Raw genomic sequence first — 18,291 nt, forward strand, 5'->3', positions numbered from 1 at the left:
CTGGCTGCCGGGGCTTTCTCGGTCAACAACAACTCGCGCTGAAGAGGATGAAGAGTGGCTTAATTTGGGAGACACGACTCGTGAGCCGGGCGGAACCGGGTGGAACGACGACAAACTCCACACACTCACCAAATCAATGGAGTGGGACAGCTCGTAGGCTAACGGTTCATGACCGTCTCTTTCACTCTGCAGAGTCAACCCGTCTTCTTTGCGCAGCTTACGCTGAGCCCGCGCGAGCGCAACTTTGTCGCGCCGAGATGAATTATGCTAATTAGCGGGATTAGATGATATAAAATGATTAAGGCGCTAATACTAATCATTATGATAAATATTTTCATGCTCTTCTACCTCCCACCGACGTTCAACGTCAAGTTCGACGGTTAAATAAGCTGTCAAAAAAAGCGGTGAGCAAATTTGTCATATCGTTGTAATTCGAGCAGGCGAGCGTTTTGGCGAACACGTTTTGGACAGATTTGATTGGCAACGACGTCGCTTCTTTCCTCTTTTTGGAAATGCTTAGGACAGGTGTGAATCAGCGCCAACCGGTTCTTTGGCGATTTTATTTTGTTGGGTGAGGAATTGGGGATTAGCGCAGTTATTTGACGGAGGAAATTTCCGACTCTTTTGGGTTTAATGTTTGGAAGGGAGATTTGTCACGTTAACGAGCTCGTTTGTGTGTGCTGACCAGATGACGATTCTCGGCCCGGCTAACGGTTGATCTGGATCAATCAAATTGGGGCCGATGGCGCCACCGGTTGGGGTTCCAGTTGGGTTAGGTTGGAATGTTTTGAGGTTGATTGCTTACCAGGTGAGGTGTTATGTAGTGAAAAGTTGAGATATTTACCTGTAAGAAAAAAAAGAGAAAATGTTTGATTAGAATTGACACTTCTAGTACGAACTTCAAGCTGTGGTTTAAGCTCAACAAAGTTTCATAGAAAAATAAGAATTTATCTAGATTGCAGACTTTAACTTCAACGAACTTCAAATTGAATATTTTACTCAGAAGCTTTAAGTTGAAATTGGCCTTTCGATAACGGACTTCAACTTCAAGGTACTACGAGAATCATTAATAAAATTTCGACTGCAGGTAAGTTAGTTCCAGAATGCTGCTGCTTTGATCAGGTAAGTATTTCAAAATCTGTCAACCAATTAACCAGTCAAGATTTAGATTAAGTCCTATAACTGTTAGGTTAGTTGAGGTTGGTTCATGGACTAAAGCACTGTCCACATTTTGGCCTCAAAGTTCTGATTTTGTCTCTTCATTCAGTTTACGTTAAAACGTCTCAAGCGAAGCTTCTTGATCACAGACTTTTCGTCAAGACACATTTAGATCAAAACGACCTTTCAATTACGGACTTCAAAATCCAGGTACTTCGAGTTTTATCATAAAAATAATTGACTGCAGGTAAGTGAGTTCAATTGCAACAAATTTCATGGTGAATATTTAAGTTAGACACTTTGAATCAAAATTGACCTTTCGATTACGGACTTCAAATTCAAGGCACTTTGAGCAGCACGAAGAACTGTTGACTGGGGTAAGTGAGTTCCGGAATGCTGCTGCTTTCATCAGATAAGTACGTCAAAATCTGTCAATCTGTCCACCAGTCAAGATCTAGATTAAGTTTTGTCATCTGGGGCGAATCGGGACAGCTGTTTTAGACTTTTTACTGCACTGTGCTTGGGTTTTTTTTATTGATTTGAGGCAGAACATATACAGAACGACAACAATAGTGCGTTCTTCTTTTTAAATTTAAAGCATTTGAGTGCTCTGAAAACTGCTGTCCGTATTCAGCCTGTAGTCCTGGTTTGCCCCAGGTGGTACTAGAAATATTCTCCAGTGACAAGATTTGCAGTTGAATTAAATTAGATTGAAAATCTTTTATAATGATTAGTAGTTTTTTTCAATTCTAAAATTTGAGTTCTTATTTGAAATGATATTTTTTTTTTAATTTTTGATCTATCATTTGGAATGCAACGAATAAAATCGAAATCTACCCAATCAAATGGTTGGTTTGACCTATAAAATTGACACCAGAAAGGAAATTTGATTCCAATGCTGTTAGTTATCTTAGAGACTGTTCAATCGAGGACTTCAATTTGAAAATGATTTTTATTCAGGGTTAGAATTTTTTTTGTGAATAGGAATTTATCAGTACTCCTATTATGGACTTCAAATCCGTTTAAGGTTGATTTTTTTATTTAAATTGACATGAGGGTTAGGATTCGAGTTTTGAGAGTCAGCTTTTATGCCGAAATTTACCACAAGCTCTAGTATGAACTTCAATTTCATATAATTAATGCCATAATTTTGTATGACTTCTATTACACTTCTTTTATTTCTATACTTATTTTACAGAGTTCAATCCCAAAGAAGATTTTTATTATATTTATTTGCTTGAGATTTAATAATCTTAACGGAGTTAGGATATAAGTCCACATATTGATGACTTTGATCACATCTCTATTGCAGACTTCAATATGAAATTTACAAGTTTCATTGTTTTTTTTTATTTTATTTTTATCTCAAGATTCAAGAATACTTAGGTGGTTTAGTAAATCAGTATTTTTCTTGAAATTTTAGTTGTGAATAATTCTATCAAGCATTTCATATATCATACTTCATTTCCAACTTCAATTACAGACTTCAATCCCGAAAAAGATTTAAAAAATTAACATCAACTTGAGGTTCAAAAATCCTAACAGGGTTAGTATATAAATTTACTTTTTGAAGACTTTGAATTCATTTCTATTGCGGACTTCAAGTGCTTAATTTATTTTTTTATATTTTTGCTTTTAAGGAAATCTCACATGGTAAGTAAATCAATATTTTTAAAGAAATTTGAATTGTACTGATTTCTATTGTGGAATTCTAACATGAGACTTCCATCCCAACTTCAATTACATGCTTCAATCCCTGAGAAGATTTTAAAAATTTTCATCAGCTTGAGGTTTAACAACCTTAACGGGGTTCCGATACAAGTTTGTTTTTTGAAGACTTTGATCACATTTCTATTGCGGACGTCAAGTCCACAGAAGAAATTCTTAATATTTATTGATTTAAGATTCAAGAAGTCTCAGGAGGTAAGTTTATCAGTTATTTTCTTGAACTTGGAGTTGTGAACACTTCTATCAAGGACTTCTAAAATCAGACTTCAAGCCAAACTTCAATTACAGACTTCAATCGTGAAGAAAATTTAATATCATCTTGCGAAGTTCAACAAACTTATTGGGTTAGGATATGAGTTTACTTTTAAAAGACTTTGATCACACCTCTTTTGCGGACTTCAAATTTATAAATAAAATTCTTAATTTTTTGTTATTTTAACGGTCAAGAAGCCTCAATAGGTAAGTAAATTTGTATTTTTCTAAAAGTAGATTTTTTTTCACACTTCTATTACGGACTTCAATTCCATGGAAGGTATTCACAAATTGCATTGTAGGTGGAATAGTGTAACTTGAAGAGGTAAGTAGTTTATTTTTGAAGCTGAGTTCTTGATATTTGAACGATATTTGGTAAGTTTTTAGTGAGTCAGTGTGAAACTAGTGTTAAAAATTGGTCTGTTAACTTCCACAAACTATGAGTTATTGCAGCGTAACTTTGTCCACACTTCTAGTGCGGACTTCAATCCTATAGATGTAATTCTAAATAAGTATTGATTTGAGATCCAAGGAGGTAAATAAGTCAGTCTATTTCAAGAACATGAAATTTGCCAACACTTCTATTACGGACTTCAAATTCATGGTAGGTTTTCACAATCTGAATTGAACTGAGGAACGTAAAATTTGAAAGGGTAAGTAGACTGATTATTGAAGCTGAGTTCGTGGTTTTGGATCGGTTTCAGGTATGTTTTGAGTGATTTAGTGCAAAAATTGAGTTGTTTTTAAATTTATCCAAGTGTTAAAAGAGTGTTGAAACGAGTCTGTCAACTGTCATAAACAGTGAGTTCAACAAATCTGTAGTCAAGAACGTGCCCGTCAAGAAGTGCTGCAAATCGAAAAATAATAAAACCCATTAAACTGTGATTCGCCACACATTGCACTGGTACCTGGCAATTAAGTCACCTCCAATGACAGACATTAAACGCGGCTGCACGTTGAACTTTTAGCGTTCCTTCTTGCAGCTTCTGAATTCCACACTTTATTCCCGCAAAAAGAAGCTGCTCCACACTATAATTACGTGCGCGGGGATTCCACCCCATCTCAACCGGGATCGTCGAATAAATATCTGCAGACACGCACCGCTCCAGCACACTCATAATTTGCTGTTAAACATTTCAATTAAATTTTTACCACCCCTCCCTACGTCATCACCCGCGATCCAAACGCGACTAATAGTGCCGCCAACTCGGGCAGTAAAAAAATCATGTACTTTTTGCTGTTTTACTAGCTGGCCCCCCGTAGGGGGGGCCGACCAACTAGGATTAATTAATTGTTGTGTGCGCGCAGCGCACCGCGCACTTGAACCGATTTGCCCCCACCAAAGTGGCGTGAAAGAGCCTGCGAACCCAACTCGGTTAAGCACTTGAGAAATTTGCGCACGTCTCTCTTCAGATTTTGGCGTATTTTTTTTTTGTTCGTGGGGAAGATGGTCCAATTTTTGCGCTGCCAACACTGCTAGGGGGAAAATGGCGGTGAAATTTGGACGGGCGATTTTCTGCACAAACACCAATTGAGCTGGCTGAGGGAAGTTGTGGCTCACTTTCGACTAATTTTTGGGTAGGTTGAGGAAAATTGGCAACAAGTTTCACAAAACACTTAGGGTTCGATGGGATCGAGATTGGTTGGGCCCACTTGAAGTTGGAGGCGATCGTTGGATTTGGTTCAGTTTGGACAAGTCGTAATTGTCACTTCAAATGCGGACTTCATAACAAACTATCATACGATGAAAGTTGATAGATTTGCACTTCTATTACGGACTTCAAAATCATAGTGTGATTTCTGGTTCGTCTAGAACCTCTGCTGTTATCAGGAGAAGTTATAGAGTAAGTACAGAGTGAAAATGTAGTCGAGTTAATCGGAAAAAGGTAAGTTTTTAGTGTCAATCTGTCAACTGTCAAATTTGGATTAGGTTAGAGCTGGTTAAGTTTGAAGCAGTCTATAATGTTTTTAAGATAAACTTTCAGTTGTAGTTCACAAAAAATGTTGAATTTTGGAATGTTGAAGAAAATTTGGTAGGTTGAATATTACCTCTTTTCTTGAGTAATATTACATAAAAAAATCTGTCATTATTTCCTGATGAATATTACCATCATTTTTTTCTGTGTTGTTTCAGTTATGGGTAATTCTCTACCAACTCACACGAAATCGGGAAAAGTTGCCCCGACCCCTCTTCGATTTGCGTGAAACTTTGTCCTAAGGGGTAACTTTTGTCCCTGATCACGAAACCGAGGTCCGTTTTTTGATATCTCGTGACGGAGGGGCGGTACGACCCCTTCCATTTTTGAACATGCGAAAATGAGGTGTTTTTCAATAATTTGGCCTGAAACGGTATGAGATAGAAATTTGGTGTCAAAGGGACTTTTATGTAAAATTAGACGCCCGATTTGATGGCGTACTCAGAATTCGAAAAACGTATTTTCATCGAAAAAACACTAAAAAGTTTTAAAATTCTCCCATTTTCCGTTACTCGACTGTAAAAATTTTGGAACATGTCATTTTATGGGAAATTTAATGTACTTTTCGAATCTACATTGTCCCAGAAGGGTCATTTTTCATTTAGAACAAAATTTTTCATTTTAAAATTTCGTGTTTTTTCTAACTTTGCAGGGTTATTTTTTAGAGTGTAACAATGTTTTACAAAGTTGTAGAGCAGACAATTACAAAAATTTTGATATATAGACATAAGGGGTTTGCTAATAAACATCACGAGTTATCGCGATTTTACGAAAAAAAGTTTTGAAAAAGTTACTTTTTGCGTTTCTCTTTGTTTCGTCGTCCGTGTCTGTCGCGGGTGACCATGAACGGCCATGATCGATGACGACCAACTTTTTCAAAACTTTTTTTCGTAGAATCGCGATAACTCGTGATGTTTATTAGCAAACCCTTATGTCTATATATCAAAATTTTGTAATTGTCTGCTCTACAACTTTGTAGAACATTGTTACACTCTAAAAATAACCCTGCAAAGTTAGAAAAACACGAAATTTTAAAATGAAAAATTTTGTTCTAGATGAAAAATGACCCTTCTGGGACAATGTAGATTCGAAAAGTACATTAAATTTCCCATAAAATGACATGTTCTAAAATTTTACAGTCGAGTAACGGAAAATGGGAGAATTTTTAAAACTTTTTAGTGTTTTTTCGATGAAAATACGTTTTTCGAATTCTGAGTACGCCATCAAATCGGGCGTCTAATTTTACATAAAAGTCCCTTTGACACCAAATTTCTATCTCATCACCGTTTCAGGCTGCAAATTATTGAAAAACACCTCTTTTTCACATGTTCAAAATGGAAGGGTCGTACCGCCCCTCCGTCACGAGATATCAAAAAACGGACCTCGGATTCGTGATCAGGGACAAAAGTTACCCCTTAGGACAAAGTTTCACGCAAATCGAAGAGGGGTCGGGGCAACTGCTGTGTGAGTTGGCGGAGAATTACCCTTATGAGATTTGATTTTCTATTACGGACTTCAAATTCATGGTAGGATATCAAGTTCAATTGTCGAATTTTATGTTCAGTTTAGAGCAGTCTGTATTCTTCAAAATGTGTCACTTCAAAAGCGGACTTCAAGTCATACTTCTATAGAAAAACAATGGTGGAATTTGCACTTCTATTACGGACTTCAAATTCATGATATGGTTTGAGGTTTAACCAGAACTTCTGCTGATATCTGGAGACTTTATGTGGTAAGTACTAAAATGTAGCTGAATCAATCAACAAAAGGTAAGTTTTTAGTGAAAAAGTGTGCAAGAACTTCTGTCAATCTGTCATTTGTCAAATGTTTAGTTTAATATCTAGATTATTTCTAAATTTGATTAGATTAAGTTCAGTTTAGAACAGTCAGTAATCTAAGTTTTTGAGTAGAAAAAGAGCCCAAGAACTTCTGTCAATGTGACAAATTTATAGGTTAATTTCTAGATCACTTAATAAGATCAGTTTCAGTTCAGTTTAGAGCAGTCTTTAATCTTCATCATTTGTCACTTCAAAAACGGACTTCAAGTCATAGTACTGTAGGAATCCAAAAGTTAAATTTGCACTTCTATTACGGACTTCAACTTCATGATATGAGTTCAAGTTCAGTAAAAACTTCTACTGATATCTGGAGACATTATGGGGTAAGTACTGAAATGTAGCTGAGACAATCAACAAGAGGTAAGTTTTGAGTGAAAAAGTATTCAAGGATTTCCTTGAGAATTTCTGTCAATCTGTCAACTGTCAAATTCGTAGTTTAATATCTCGATGATCACCACATTAGATTAGATTAGATTAAGTTCAGTATAGAGCAGTCTGTAATCTTAGTTTAGAGTAGAAAAGTGCCCAAGAACTTCTGTCAATCTGTCAAATTTCTAGGTTAATGTCTAGATCACTAAATAAGATCAGTTTCAGTTCAGTTTTGAGCAGTCTGTAATATTCATAATTTGGAAGTCAATGATTAAATTTGCACCTCTATTACGGACTTCAACTTTATGATTCGAGTTCAAGTTCAGCAAGAACTTCTGCTGATATCTGGAGACTTTATGTAGTAAGTACTAAAATGCAGCCGAAACAATCAACAAGGGGTAAGTTACGAGTTCAAAAGTGCCCAAGAACTTCTGTCAATCTGTCAACTGTCAAGTTTGCAAGTTTAATCCCCAGATGATCACTTAATTGGATCTCTCGGAATCAAGCTCAACCAATCTCAACCAACCAGAAATTCCGTTCTTCCGAAGGCGTTGGAATTTCCCAACCCCGCATCGCGTGATTCTTTCCGTTTGGCCACCCTTCCGACTGGCTATTTCTTCCTCTTTCCGATGAAACAAAAGCAGCGCGCCTCACGTCGGAGGTTGCCGACGACCTTCGCTCCGCTGAACTTGAACTCCAAGCTGAGCTCATCTCAGGTGGTGTTGTTCAGCGGGCGATCAGTTTTAGACGCTGGTGGTGGTGTTTTTCCGGTGAATTACTTAGTGTTTTGGGGTGGTAATTAAAGGCGGTTTAGTGGACGATAAGTTTGGACGTTTCAATTACGGACGTCAAAATCGATAAGCTGTGAAGTGTTGAATCAGTGCAAGTTTGAGTCAGCTTCAACAAAGCTGAAGGGTAAGCACACAAATAGTTTCAATTTTGAGATTTAATTTAAAATCAGTACGAATCATCAAGTGCAAATCGTGCGAGAGGCGAGATGATTGCAGTTGCAGTTACACCAGCTCATCGCCAGCACACAGATTATCAACCTTGTCAATTGAGCTATCATCTAGCTGGACCGTACGACGCAGAAGAGGGCTCTTTTGTGAAGTGGTTAGTCAATGTTGCCGATGAATCAGTTTCGGGCGAGGCGGATCTGTTGAGCTGGGTGTAAATTTGTGTAAAGTTAGCAATTTGAAAACAACTGCCTTGATTAAGTTTGATTTCAGTTTTCTACATTGGAGTACTGCATAGTTGTTTGACTGAAAATTATAATATTTTTGGCAATTTAATAGTTTAAATTTTTCTGCCAAATATTTAGCTTTCCAGGAATAAGCTATCTATTACAGACTCCAGATTCTACGTAAATTGCTATTTTGAATTATTTTCTAGTTGATTTTACTTATTTTCAAAGTATTGTTTAGGAAAGGTTGATTTTAATTTTCTTCAGTGAAGTGCTGCAAGATGCTTGACTGAAAATTGGCAATTTGATAGTTTGAAAATTTTGGCAAAATATTTAGCCTTTCAGGAATTGATTTTCTTATCCAGACTTCAGATTCAACGTACTTTACTATTTAGAGTTATTTTCTAGTTGGTTTTACTTATTTTCAAATTATTGTTTAGGAAAGCTTGATTTTAATTCTCTTCAGTGAAGTGCTGCAAGATGCTAAGCTGAAAATTGATGTGTTTTTGGCAATTTGATAGTTTTTTTTGAAAAATATTTTGCCTTCCAGGAATTAATTCTCTATTACAGACTTCAGATTATACGTACTTAACTATTTTGAATTATTATCTACTTGGTTTTACTAATTTTCAGATTATTGTTTTGAAAAGTTTGATTTTAATTTTCTTCAGTGAAGTGCTGCAAAGATGCTTGACTAAAAACTGCAATATTAAAAAAACCGCAATATGTTAAGCTACTCATTTTTTTTTATTCTAGACTTATTTAACTTTTTTGAATTTACTTCTAGTTGGATTTACCAATATTTCGCGATATTTTTTTAAGGTGAAGTGTTCTCAATTAAAAAAAAAATCGATTGATTTATTTTCGATTACGGACTTCAAATATTGAGTAAATTGAAAAGTTATGGTTGAGAGTGAAAGGTAGGTAAGTTAAAATTAATTGTTGTCGTTTTTTCTTTAAATTTTAGTTAATCAGTTGATTTCAAATGTAAACAGTCAACTGTCAATCTTAGTTTTTGATTCAACTTTATAACGTGAAGAAATCTTGATAATTTTCATTAAAAATGTTTTTTTGAGGAAAATGTTTATTTTATTTTTTTGAATTTGCCTTCCACTAAGGACTTCAATTTCAACTTTTTAAGCAATCATGATGCTTAATTGTGTGTGCTAGGTCGCTTATTAAGCAAAAAAAAATGTTTCTCGTTTTTACCTTGCTTTTAGAATCTACTCTTCTATTACGTACTTCAAATTGGCAGTACTTCAATGTATTTTTTTTTTGTCTGCCATGATGAAAAATGCATGGCAAGTGATGATAATGTATTTTAAAAAAAAATCGTAAAATGATAAAATTATTGTTTTTTATCTGGCATTTTTTTGTAAATTTAATTTTAATGCATTTTGGAAAACATGTTTTTTAAAGATCAAGTCAGATTTCCAAAAACCATGCAAATATTTTTTTATAATTTTTTTCACATTGTTTTATTAAAAGAAAAAAAGAAAATATATTTTAAATAATCGATAAAATGACAAAAAAACTGTTTTTAAATTAGAAAAACTTTGTTAGTTTAATTTCAATGAATTTTGATACATTTTTTTAAAGTGCAAATCCAATTTCGAAAAACCTTGTAAATATTTGCCTGTTTTTTTTTTCACAATTTTTAAACATTATTTCATCAAAATAATTTTTAAGAATTTTAATTCAAATACATTTTTAACAACAAATCTCTTCTATTACGGACTTCAAATTCTCAGCTCAATATTGTTTCAAGGGATTTTTTTAGGTGAAAAGTTTAAGGTAGGTAAACAAATAATTTAAATAAAGTTTACTAAAATCTGCACTACTAAATTTATAATATATTTTTTTTTTATTTCAGCAAAGTTTGACAATTTAATATAAATGTCAACTGAAGTTAAGCTAAAAATATTCAGAATAATTCAGTAAACTTCAACCTTTAAAAATATATTTTCTTTTGCAGCCTTATATTTGTGATTTGACAATATCTTAAAATAAAACTTTATTTTGCACGATGAATACTGTCAAGATAATATCGCTATTTTTTCAGTTTTTATTTGTTAAAAGCTCAAGCTAAATTTAATTTTGTTATGAAAAGTATTGAAAGAATTTTTTAAGCTGATTTGGTTTTTTGAAAAGGATTGTTTTTTGCTTGTTGATACATTATATATTTTTTATTCAAAATTTTGCCATAAAATGACCAATGGAATTTATTTAGATTAAGATATTCAAGTATTGTTAAAATTTGAAAAATATTTTTTTTTCAATTATATTGTTACCAAAAAACTAATTTTATTTCTTTTCAAAAAACCTCAAAATTCCTTAAAGTACTCACCTAATCGTTCCTAACTGGATTGCTCCTTCCCCGGGGTTGGAGTGATGTGAGGGGGCCAACTACTATTCAGCCCCAAGAGCCCGCACCACCGAGTACCGCGAGTTCGCTCGTTTCGTTCGTTCGCAAGAAAAAACGTTATTTTTCGAAACTATTTAGGGTTAAAATTTTCACTGGCGCGCTTACTTCTGGTTCAACTTTTCACTGCTCGGTAAAACTGCTTTCAGAGATTCACACCGTGTTTAATATTTTTTTTGCGATGCTCTTTTATTTTTTAGAGAATACTTTTTTTTCAATCACTTTTAATCCAACTACTGTCGGTTACCACGTTCCGACCATCTAGCTGTGGTTTCCTGTAAAAAAATTAGAAAATTTTGCGAATTGTAGAGTATCCATGAGAGTGCTGTTCACTTCACGATGTTCCGGGTTGCAACGTTTTATTTTTTTTCGAAAATTCGGAAGGTCCTAAACTACTCGAAGGAGCCAGAGAGAGAGATGGAATGGGGACACACTTTTGTGTTCTGATGCCCGAACAGTTTGGACCGCGGGACCAAACTGCACGCACTTGCACACACTTTGACCACTGAACTGAAACTGAGGCTCCGGTGCCGAACGCTGCTTGACCAGACCTGTCCGTGTTCCTCCTATGTGTCCGCACACACACACACACACTCACACTGACTCTGATTGGACTGCTCTTTCTCTATATGTGTTCGACGAAAGAAGCGAAGGGGGGGAGTTCCGGCAGTCTCCGGGAACACGACCGTGGCGGCTGGCGTTCACGATCAAACTGTGAGAGCTGACCGGCCGCAGATCTTCTTCACCGCTGATGTTGCGCTGGATTTGCCGCCGCGGATCTTCTCCCTTCCCCTCTTGGGAGCGCTCCAACACCACTCATCACCTCGTCACACTTCTCTCTCTTGCGCGCCCGCTTCTCTTCTGTGTGTTACTTCCTTCTTGTGCCACCTCACACTCTCCTGGGTTTTCTCTCTTCACTTCTTCGTCTTCTTGCTGTTGTTCTCTGTTTGGCAGAGATTCTCTGTTTTTTTTCGCTGCCAGGAAAGGGGCGCGATAGATGAATCTTGCGGCGAGTTCTGCCAATTTCCACACAGCCACACACACACTCTTCCTTAAACCCGAATGAATCCTTCCCCTTCCGCGAGTGTTCTTCCTCTGGACTTGGCGTCCGGTTGTGTTCCTCCCGAAACTTCGAAAAAACGTTGCACTTGTCACTCGATTATCCTTTTTCAAAAAACAAAAAAAAACTCTAGAAAAAAACTATTCACCAAACTTCAACAGGAAGCCCCGTCGAAATCCCTTCAAGTCGGTTTCCCCCTTTCAGAAATCACGAAGGACTGCGGTGTTCCACCGAGGGTTCGTCTTCTTCGGTTCAAGTGTTTTATTCTACTAATGCCGTTTTTCTGCCCGCCGTCCGCTTAAAAGAAGAAAAACGCGCGCGCGGCCCGCGACGACGACGACGACACGACGGATGGACCCCCCTCGCCGTCGCCGTCGCGGTCACTCAGAAGGGAGAGGGGAACTCACCACAGGTGAGCGACAAAACCGCGCCGCGAACGCGGACGTTCGCGAACGGTTTTGACGTTCTCAAAGGGAGATTTGTTTGACTGGTTGACAGATTGACTGATTGTAACTTACCCTTAAGTTTTTTTCTCCAGAAATCTCCTACACTCACTTCACTGACTTACCTGCACCTTAGAATCCACTCTTCACAACGCATCACTTCACTTCTCACTTCAAAGCATCCGCACCTTCCCCACGGGATACCTAGAACCCTACGTCCGTAATCGAGAAGACACTTGAAATTATTTCGCACGACCTGAAAGAACCGAGAGCGTGAGTGACAAGAGCGAGAGAGCGCGCCGCACAGCCTCCTTTGGGTGGCCGCTCGCGAAGGGAGGTGGGAGGGAAAATCCGAAATTCGCGCGCGCCACCGCCAGTGAGTGGATCGGGCAGGTGAGTGGCGAAGGCCTCGGGAGGGTGGTGCAAGGTGAGCGAGAGCGAGCGCTCTCAGCAGTGCGAAACAGGTGAGTTTGTGAGGGAGTGCTTTCTTTGTGCGGTGAGGGTGGACGGGGGTGAGTGGCGCGTGTGAGTGGAGAGTGTTGAGTTATGTGGAATGCAAGATAGTGTTAATTTTGAGTTAACATTCCAACGCCCAAGGCTCCAAAAAAGTTGGAACGGTAACTTCAACTCAACGGATCTCGGGCATAACTCAACCAATCAAGATGATTCTTCTTTCCAGTGATTTGTTAGGATGTCTAGATGATTCTAGAACTTTGCAGAACTTAATTTGATCAAATCTGTAATTTTTGCGATCAAAAACATCGTTCCAACTTTTTTTTTCACGTACAAAAAAAAATCGCCAAAAATTCCGCGGAGGCAGTCGTTTTGAAAAAACGTGGAACGATGTTTTCGGTCGCAGAAATTACAGATTTGTTCAAATCAAGTTCTGCAAAATTTTAGGACCATCTAGACATTCTTACAAATCACTGGAAACAAGAATCGTCCCGATTGGTTGAGTAATGCCCGAGAACCAGCGAGTTGAAGTTACCGTTCCAACTTTTTTGGGAGGCTTGGGCGTCCGTGTAAGTTGGACATGCGTTGGGCGTTCCAGTGTTAATGCATTTTTTAGCGTTTGTGTCAATCTTGTGTGGTTGGCAGCAAAGAGGGATTTGGAGTAGTTTGGTTTAATTAGCAAAGGTTGTGGAAGGTACTTAAATATATTGCCATGTTCTGTTCTAGGAAATATAAAAAGTCGAAAAGTTGAACGATCAGAGATCAAATTGATAGAGATCGAATTGAATATAATAAAATTGCATTCAAAATCATTTATCCATTCATTGAAAGAATATTTTTTTACTCTTAACAATTTGTTCAGAGTTTTTATACCTAGTTAAAGAAAAAATTAAACTGAAAATTAAAATTTTTCATTTTGAATTTTTGAAAAATCCTTGGTTAATGCAAGATTTTTTCTTTTTTATAAATAATATAAAAAATCTTCAATTAAGGAGTTTTAAATTTCTTTATATATTTTTATCGAAAGTCAAATCTCTTTGATTTCAGCCATTCGAATTTTTTCTTCCGTGTGCTCAAAGAAATCATTTTGCATCATAAGTTTGATAATATCATTTTTCATACACATTTCCATTTGGCAGCTGACCATCTTAACATAGTATGTAAAAATTCAAAAATCTGTATATCTTGAATTTTTTTTGATAGATATGGTGTTATTGGCAAAGTTTATTGTATGGACGAGGACTGAACAAAATTGATACAAGGAACATTTTTTTAAATTACTGAAATCACCTTTGTCACAAAAATTAGAAAGAGTCAAAAAATATTTCCAGAAAACCCCATTTTTATTCAGTATTACAGCTTTTTATAATGTTTGTTTTGATTCCAAAATTCTTTAAATATTTTTTTCGAGGAGGTAAGATTTTTTTCTTTTTTTTTAATATTGAATATCAGACCATCTGTTATCGAGATAACGATGATCAAAACGAGAGATCACTATTTTCTAAATTGAAAAACTGCGACCATCATCAAAAATTACCTGAAATTGCTTAACTTGCAAAAGGTGCATTCATCAAAATTTAACTTAGGTAACCTGGAACCCTACATTGCTCATAACTGAAAACATAATTTTTTTTCAGTGTAGTATAGTAACCTGGATAGTCAATTAGCTTATATCTGTAAACCCATACATCCAATTGGAATGTGGTCAAAGACAAACTTTTGGGAAATTGGATGAGCTTTCCGGTAAAAATATTTTCGAGACTGAAAAATCAAGTCTGTCACATAGAAATTGCCAAAAACCATTAAAAAACCAATTTTTTCAACATTTTTATTTTTAAAACCGCTGTAACTTCACAAGGATTGGACTTAGGACAATGGTCAATATGGAGACTTTTATGTAAAATTGGAGAATCGACTCTCGTGTTCGGTTTTTTTTTAAATTTTGATGTTTTCAGCACCTTTGAAAAAAAAAAAAAAAACAGTTTCAGTAAATGATTTTTGAATTTTCTAGGTGAGTTGCTCCATCCTGCATTTTTCGTGAGTCTTTTTGTAACGTCTTGGGCTATTTTCACAAAAGTTTTGAACGAAAAAAAATCGTAAAAATCAAAAAATCTCATAAAAGAGGAGTGTTTGAAAGCCCGTCAAATTTCCTACAAGTTTGTCTTTTACCACTTTTTCATACGATGCAACGGCTCGAGATACAGCAATATTTAAATTACGAATTACAAAAATATTTAAAACACTAATGCCCTTCTCAAATGTGTGTGTGTTATCCAGTGTAACTGGCTCCATCTACACAAAAATGGCTTATATATGTCTAGGATAACATGTCTACAAAGTTTCATTGAAATCGGAGAGGTTCGAGAAAAAAGTACCTAAAAAGATCCTTTTTTGGGATGGAATTGTTCTAAAAAAAATAGCTTGATCTTTTTATTCGATTGCTTTAAAAAATCACTATTTTTTTGAAAAAACATGACTTCGTCTAGATTTTTGCCTTTTCTTAATTTTAGTGGTATTTAGTGGCACCTAAAACACAGCAAATTTAAAAATAAAAAAAACACATTGTATTTTTTGGGAGCAAACAAAATTTTGCTATTTTGACGAAGACATCAAATCGATAAAAAAAAATCAAGAGATAAAGATTTACAAAAAAATAATTTCGAGAAAACTCCATTTGGTTGAGATTTAGTCTGCTTTAAAGTTTAAGTTCAAGAAGGAAATGAATTCCTTGTGGCAATATAATACATGTTTAATATGTTTGGAATTCTTTAAGATAATATTAAGCAAAATTAATGTTGTTCTGATGAATATTAAAAATTGATTTCAAATTATTTTTGGAAACAGTTATTTTTAAAATTCATAATTATACTGTCAAAATTATCAAAAACTTTGGACACGTTTGCTCAGATGAAAAAATCTTTTTTTTTTGATCAGAGAAAACTTTAAATTACAGTGAATTGAATTTTGAATCCTAGTATTTTAAATAAAAAATCTCAATAAAAAATATCATATTTTTCCATTAAGTTTGAACTGAATAAATTGCGCTCTCATTCTCATGCTAATTTTTTATGTTAAATATTAAAGAAGTGTGAATTGCTTTAAAGTTGAAATATTCGATCTTTATTCAATATCTTTCAGGCAATTACAAATTATATTTTAAACTTATGTCTCAAATGTTCCAAGTATCATCTTATTTTGGAAAAAAGGCAAATCAATTTTGTTCTTTGTCCAGTAGATTCAAATATATAAAAAAATAATTTATGAGTGGGTCAAACCGTCCCATTCGCGACAATAATTGCATAATTGTCTTACATAAATAATGATGCCATAAATGATGACAAATAACTCAATTTGTGTTAAAATAAGTCTAAACCCTGTACTGCCCAAATTTTTTTTCGATTTTTTTTGTTTTTTCCCGTGTTTAGGCCTTAGTAACATTTTAGGTTTTAAGTAGGCCATAAAAGCCTATTTAGGGTGGATGAGGGTTTTCGGAACCTTGATAAAACCCGTAAGTTTAAAAATGTTACTAGGGAGAGGTCATTTTGAGCAACTTTTGTCCTACGAAAAACCTTACTTTTTTGTTTTATGTTTTTCTGATTTTATTTTTAGCATTTTAATTTGCAAGGTGATTTTGCAGTTTAGCTCCTGTCATTACATTTTGCCTGTCTTATTTTTTCATGTTTTTTACAGTCTATTTTAAAGGAGAATGGGCAAATTTGTATGGGAGCTGGTCCAAGGATGTACACGAACGGGACCAACTTTGTTCGAAGGATCTCGCCGAGACATGAAAAAAAGTCTTCTGGACCAACTCTCTAAACCCCGGGGTTCAAAAGTTACATGCTGTTGAAGTTTTAGCATTTTTGGTTAAAATGTACAAAAAACCGATTTTTTGCTATTTCTAAAATCATTTATAAAATCTCTGTTTCATTATGGATTTCGATTTTCTTGACTTCATTCGACGCGTATCAGCAAAAACTATGAGTTCTGATATGTCTTAGCATGATTGAAACACGATTTCTCTTGTTTTTATCCGTTTGAACCATTTGTGCAAGAGGCATCCCATAGAAACAAGTCGAAACTTCAAGGTTTTGAAACCGGATCCGACCCAGACTGCTTCAGAGAGTATGGAAGGCTTCAGTGCAATGTTGTAACAACTTATTGGGATGGTCTGAGTCATCCGAGAACACCTTGGAGTTAAGACCGGTGAGTCTACCGCCGTAACAAGCAAGATGTCGGCGGTTTTTGACCACGGATCAAACCCGCATGGCTTCAGTGAGTATGGTAGACTACTATGCTGATGTGTTGGAGTGTCCTGGGTTCTCCTAGGACTCCCTGGAGTTAAAATCTGTGGGTCTACTACCGTAACAAGCAAAATGTCGACCGGTTTTGACAACGGAACATACCCGCATAGCTTCAGTGAGTGCGGTAGACTACTTTGCTAATGTGTTAGGATGTCTTGGGTCATCCAAGGACTCCCTGGAGTTATGATCTGTGGAGCTACAGCCGTAACAAGCAAGAGGTCGTCGGTTTTGACCCCGGAACATACTCGCATAGCTTCAGACAGTTTGGTAGACTGCTTTGTTAATGTCTTGGGATGTCTTTGGTCATCCTAGGACTCCCTGGAGTTTAGATATTTGGGTCACTGTAACAAGAAAAAGGTTGATGATTTTTAACCGCGCATCATAACCGCAAAGATTCAGTGAGTATGGCAGACTGTATTGCTGTTATATTGGGATGTTCTGGACCATTCCAGGGAGTCCTTGTAACAGCCGTAGACCTACAGATCATAACTCCAGGAAGTCCTTGGATGACCCAGGACATCCTAACACATTAGCAAAGTAGTCTACCACACTCACTGAAGCTATGCGGGTATGTTCCGTTGTCAAAACCGGTCGACATTTTGCTTGTTACGGTAGTAGACCCACAGATCTTAACTCCAGGGAGTCTTAGGAGAACCCAGGACACTCCAACAAATCAGCATAGTAGTCTACCATACTCACTGAAGCCATGCGGGTATGATCCGTGGTCAAAAACAGCCGACATCTTGCTTGTTACGGCGGTAGACTCACCGGTCTTAACTCCAAGGAGTTCTCGGATGACTCAGACCATCCCAATAAGTTGTTACAACATTGCACTGAAGCCTTCCATACTCACTGAAGCAGTCTGGGTCGGATCCGGTTTCAAAACCTTGAAGTTTCGACTTGTTTCTATGGGATGCCTCTTGCACAAATGGTTCAAACGGATAAAAACAAGAGAAATCATGTTTCAATCATGCTAAGACATATCAGAACTCATAGTTTTTGCTGATACGCGTCGAATGAAGTCAAGAAAATCGAAATCCATAATGAAACAAAGATTTTATAAATAATTTTAGAAATAGCAAAAATTCGATTTTTTGTACATTTTAAC

The 18,291-nt window shown here is 36.1% G+C and overlaps 1 protein-coding gene across 6 annotated transcripts in view; it reads right to left on the reverse strand.

Moving 5' to 3' along the window:
• The window catches only part of LOC6046428 (microtubule-associated protein futsch), a 160,459-nt gene that overhangs the window by 67,771 nt on the left and 74,397 nt on the right, over window positions 1–18,291 (reverse strand). The window contains exons 1-2 of one of the 6 annotated variants that reach the window (XM_038261782.1): window positions 12,135–12,245; window positions 10,852–11,201 (exon numbers count right to left, since the gene is read on the reverse strand). The gene's annotated coding sequence lies outside the window, so the exon portion shown is untranslated. Of the gene's footprint in view, window positions 1–10,851; window positions 11,202–11,360; window positions 11,653–12,134; window positions 12,246–18,291 lie in introns of those variants that run through there. The other 5 variants (XM_038261841.1, XM_038261960.1, XM_038261903.1 and 2 more) reach the window with 5 other exon arrangements.

Source organism: Culex quinquefasciatus, chromosome 1 (genome assembly GCF_015732765.1).
Source record: "Culex quinquefasciatus strain JHB chromosome 1, VPISU_Cqui_1.0_pri_paternal, whole genome shotgun sequence".
NCBI lineage: Eukaryota > Metazoa > Arthropoda > Insecta > Diptera > Culicidae > Culex > Culex quinquefasciatus.